Genomic DNA, 6,000 nt, shown 5'->3' with positions numbered 1-6,000 from the left:
TGGATAATTTTATTTTTTAAAATTTTTATTCAAAAGTACTTATAAAAATCAATTTGGAGAGCATACTAGTACAAAATGATGATATACATGTTTTTTGTGAAATGGTAGTTGGTTAATTTCATATAAAAGACTAAGAGACTATATTTATAGTCTTTGAAATACCATACAAAATGATAAGCATTGAAGGGTGAGGAACCTATACTAGGTCAAAGCACAATCACCAAACTTTTTCTGAATGTTATAAGAAAAAGAGGTCTATATATATCACTTTAAAAAATAAAAAATTATGACCTTTTTAACATATTCTTTGAAAGATTCTTTGAAGGATTACCATTAGAAATTGGTAGGGGAAAACTTTTTCCAAACCAATAAAAATAAAGATGGCCTCCAAGTAAACCATTTTTTGCATCTCAAAACCTATGGTTTTGGCTGGTTTTTAGACTAAAGTCCCAATATATTAACCAATATTTAAAGAGGAGGTGGAATCTTACTGAGTGTTTCTCAATTTTAGATGCTAAATAGAGTAAAGGATGGGTTTTTTTTAATGTTCATTAGAATGTGTGTCATAATTGGAATTGGAAAAGAAGAAAAGAAGTGACAATGGAGTTGGCCACACTTGTGCTTATTAATTACACAAGGTTAACCTATAACACATAGCATAACATTGAAATGGTCATTATTTATAATAGTCCGATAAGTGACATTTTTTGGTAGGATTGGCATAGAATGAAGCCATTGGGGTACTAAGCCTCAGGCTGTACCTAAAATTAAAAAATGAGCAGATCTATAGGCTTATCTAGGTTGCCCAAAAATATGCATGTACTAATTTTTAGAGATCTAAAGGTAACCATTAAACTGCCTGAAATTGAAATTAGGAAAGGACAGAAGGACGATCTACAAAAAAGGGAGGTGTGAGAGAGAGAGATAGGGGGGGGCAGGGGGAGAGACGGAGAGAAAGTAGAGAAAGAGATGGAGAAATTTAAGGGATGAAAATAGCAAGTGAAACTTGCATCAATCATAAATAAGTTGAATTTAATTCAACTGGCCTGCTCGAAGCTTTGTTATTAATCAAAAAATGTAATTGGTTCCTGAGAAATGTTTGAAATTTTTTGTGTTTGTCCAAAGTTGGTCTATCAATGATCTGTGCATTGTCATTGGTGTTTGTATTAGATGAGTATAATTTTTTTATATCATGAAATTTTCAATTTTTGAAGTAGTTGTCATGCAAATGTTAATGTTTATGTTGAAGTCTCCTAGGACATATGTATTGGTATTGTTGAAATTATATTTTGAATTGTTGATTAAAAGAGTGCTACCTTTGTTTTTGGGGACTTGTAAATGTTTAGTATTGTGCTCATGTATTGTTAGCAAGGTCTCAATCCCATTGTCATTAGGTTCTTTAGTGTGTAAAAGTTTATATGTTGATGTGTAGAATGTTGCAATTCTGTTGTTGCTGTTACCACATATGACATTGAAACTATCTAGGTTTTTCTTTTTCGGGTCATTTTTGTGTGTTCCTTAAGAAGTGGACAGAGGAATAATGCCCTCAGGATGCTTTTGTAGTGCATGATGTCATCTCTATGGATCTTGAAGGATCTCATGTTAAGGGATTAAGCTTTTTGACATTTGTTGCCCGGTGTTGATAAGTCATGTTTTTTTGTTTTCCATGTGCAGTTTGTATGTAGCCTTGTGGTTTCTTGAAGAACATCATTTGTGTATGTTTTGACTCTATTTTTAAGTAGGTATAAATTGGTGGGGTCTCTTATTCTTGATAGTGCCGTGTATACTATTCCATGTGATTTTATATTTGAAGGGTTAAAAGATAATTTATACATGGTTAGGCCTTGTGCTCGATGTATTGTTCTTACTGCAGCTGCTTTTTTAGGGAATTGTGTGCGTGTTACCGGAGGCTATTTTTTTCAATTTGAAACTCTCTTGTTACTGGGAAGATTGGACTCCATTTTTAAAATGTTGTGTGATCATACAAGTAGTTTTGTTGTGCTCGCATTCTTGCACCTATTTTATTGTCAATGAATTCAATCCAAATTATGTTTTTCCCTACCCTTACATCAGAAGTTTTGAACGTTCCGTCCACTCCATTGACAAGGCCATCTTTTGTATCGACATTTCCTGAGCATATCTCTACGAGCATGTCGTCTTTTAGATTTAGTTTTGAATGTAGGCCATCTGTTGTTTTAGGGTCATTTGGTATCTTTAGTCCTTTAGTGCAAGTTTTGCGCATTGTGTCCTCTACGATTATTGTATGTGCTTTGTAATTGAGAAATTGGAAGACCACATTGTTGTGTGTATCCTTTGCTGCATTTGTATAGAATAGGTGTGGTATAATGTGTTTTTGTGGTGGATCTCTCTTATAGTTTTTGTTGAGGTGTTTGATGTCACTATCGGACTGTTGACCAATACAAATTCTATTTAATATTTGCAGGTAGTGGGAGTGGTTTTGTCACATCAGTTGTGTGGGCTCGTAATATTTGAAATTTTTTTTCCAAACGGATGGCAATATTGTTGTATTAGTGGGCTTATCCGGAGAAAATCCATGAATCCTTTGTTAGGCTTCCTTGGCACAGGTCTCCACACAAGAGTACATCAACTCCTCCAAAGGGCTCTAAGTGATTGTGTTTGATCTCTCGCATGCACATGTCTGCTACTAAGAAAGTGTTTTGACCTATCAATGAGATTTCGTCGAACACGATTAGTCCGATGTTTTTTTATAATAATGATAGTTGTTGTAATTTTTCTAAAGATAAGCTTGTGTAAGCCGAAGTTAACAAAGGCAAGTGTAGTGTTGAATGAATGGTCGCACCCCCAATGATGAATGCTGCTCTACTTGTGTATGTTAACAATAGAACCCTTGGTAGATCAGTGTTTAATATTTTTTTGTGACTGTAATGTCGTAGAAGCGTTTGGACTATAAGAAGCAGTGTAAAAGTTTTTCTAGTTCTTGCGTTGCCTGTGAGAAATAAATGAAAGCGCATGTTGCTTTCTATTCTTTTTTGTAGCATTAAATCATTTACTATTAGTCTTTTTCTCTTGTGTCACCTCCCTAAGCTCTGCATGAAATTATTCATTCAGCATTGTGTTGTACGTGAAGTTGGCACATAGATTGTTTCTTTTTTGTTGATGTCGGACATCTAAATCTATGCCTAAGTCCATGCCCTCATGCACTTTTCCAATGTCTGAGTCACTTGATGCTGTTGTTATTACTATATTTAGTTGTGTGTTTGGAGGTTCTTTTGCAATCAAGTATTTTGGATTCATTTTCTTTGTACATGTCATGCCAAGTTGGAAACATGTTGTCAAGTACATGTTCATTTTTTATTAATGGTAAGTAGAGAAGGCATTGTTCTCGGTAGTGGTTTTATGGGTCTTTAGCTGCGTTGTAATTGTTAAAGCATATTATCTTTACGTGTTTTCTTCTGTGTAGCATTTTATTACTCAGGTTGTAGTTTGCTATGAAATCAGCCAAACATAATTGACTCATGTTGTTGTTGCAGTTGCAATATTTATTAATTTTATCATCAATGAAAATATCTAGATCCATTTTTTCCAATTGATGTTGTCGTTTTAGCAGCATTGTGTGTTCATCAGTGGTGCTTGTGTTGATGTATATGAAGTTCCTCATGCTACTTGTTAGAGGTAGAGATAGTGCAATGTAGACAACTTGTTGTGAGCTGATATAATGAGTGTTGAGGATTGCATTGCTGGCATTTCAAATTCTTTCTACCGCTAGAGCATTTGTATTGATACATGTTGTCATTGCTTCCTTGATTGCTTGTGTCATTGTCTTATCAGCTTTGATAATGTATGATGTGTAATATGCAGCTACCCCATGCGAGTTTATTAGATATTGAATGTCTGTATTTGCACCCCAAAGTTCTATTATTTTGGGATTGAAATTGTTTGTATATACATCCTTACGTTGCCTCTTTATTAAAATTGTTGGTTGTGTTACTCTCGCTCTAATATAGTAGATATATTCATATTCTGATACGTTTAACTTCACCAGGAAACTACAAAGTCTAAGTTCATGATGCAAGGGTCCTCTAAGGTGTTTTCAAAAATTTTAACATTGTCTTTAACTATACGTGTTAATAGGCCATCTCAAGCGGTGTGATTATCATTGAATTTCGCATATGTGGCCTAGGGAATCCAAATTTGCATTTTTTGATTCATTTTTTGCATGTGGATTTGTGTTTGTGTGTTTGCAACTCCATGTTGATTGATTCCACCTGATTTTTGTCTATTGTTATGTACATGTCAACAAAGTTTAGAACTTCCTCATCGGCATCAATGCCATACTATGGTGCATTTTTTATCCACAACAGACCATGTTTATGTTGACTTCCATGATTTTAGAATTTTGAAACAAAGAAAAAGTCAATCACTTTCCTGATAATGCTTTTGTCCCGCTTTAGTAACCTCTTCACTGCTTGGGAACTTGCTTACATAGTACCTTGTTGTCATGACGGGATCTGATCTAATGAGCTCTCTTGCTGTCATTTGTGGGGTGGCTCCCTCAGTATTGGTGGACGTGTCGTGGAGAATCTGAAGGCATGTCATTAGTGGCTCCCAAAGTCTCTCTGCAGAAGACAATGTGATGAAGAATGTAGGCCAGCCCAATTGTCGAATCATTGCAAACAAGTTCTTCTTTAGCTTGTATTTATAATACAACAATGTACGTAAGCATGTAAAAACTTGATATCCTATGTTTTGATTGAAGTAGTTTCTCGATGTTTGTGTCTTCCACTGTGTCTCTTGCTTTCAGCATTCTTCCATGTAGTTGTCCTTTTCTCATACGAACCCATGTTGATGAAAGCACTTGTCACACAAGAATTTTAATTGTCTTGAAGAACAGGTTCTCTATGCAGTACTCAAATCAACAGTCCTTGTTCATTAGCTCCCATTGAGCTATTTCTTGGTAACGTGTTCTTGTAGGGATGTTGTAGTTCCTTGGGTGTCCATAGAACAATGTTGGAAATGCTAGCTCCTCTGAAAATTTGTCTTTGAAGATGAGTGGGGAAAAGCCCTCTGAGGGAGCAACTACAATTGTCTTGTCCTCGAAGTCAATAACTTGTTCTCCAGTATATATACTTTGACATGCAATTGGGGGTAATAAACTTCACACACCTTTTCACTTCCTACTGCTTTTGAACTGAGTGACAAAGATATTTATCATTGAGAAAGGGACATTTAAAAGAAGCTTTTATGCCAAGAAACCACACCATACTTTCCTCACTTAGATCAGAATGAAGATGGTAACATCCCAAGTAATGTTGTACTCAAGCATAGGGAGAAGGAAAGGATGAGCAGAGGCCATAATCTCAGCAAGCCGCCGGTCTACACCAAAGAGAAGAGCGATACATTGTTGAAAGAAGAACTTGTAGCTCAACATGACATGAACTGATATATATCGAGGAGCTTGAAGGGGCTGATTGGGTCGGATAGGTAGGTTCCGAGGAAACATTGCACCTCCTTCATAGTAGATACCTTTACACTTAGCTCAAAACTCTTTGCAAACTGTCATTAGACACAGAGGCCTATAACTTCTCGTAGAGACATAATACCAAAGATTCAAATACATATAAAGATGCACCTTAAGATATCTTCGCACTGATATACATTTTGTAAGAAACAAAGAAGCGGCTAGAAAGTTATGGCTGGTTTACTAGACGGGGGTAAAAACTATCATGAAAACAGACTATCAAACACAGAGACTCATAACTTTTAGCTGTAGTATTTGATTCAAGGTTTCATAATACATTGACATGCGCTTTGAAGAGAGCTTCACGCTGATATAAGTTTCATCAAAATCGAAGTAACGAGCGGAAAGTTATGAGCAAAACACTAACAGGGGGTCAAACTATCATGAAAATAGACTGTCAATCACAGAGACTCATAACTTTTTACTATTGTATTTGATTCAAGGTTTGATAATATAGAGACATGCGCCTTAAAGGGACCTTTGTGCTGATATAAGTTTCA

Source organism: Dipteris shenzhenensis, chromosome 25 (assembly GCF_047967505.1).
Source record: "Dipteris shenzhenensis isolate YYH24624 ecotype China chromosome 25, Dip_SZ_1.0, whole genome shotgun sequence".
Lineage (NCBI taxonomy): Eukaryota > Viridiplantae > Streptophyta > Polypodiopsida > Gleicheniales > Dipteridaceae > Dipteris > Dipteris shenzhenensis.
Note: the sequence above shows the minus strand (reverse complement) of the source record.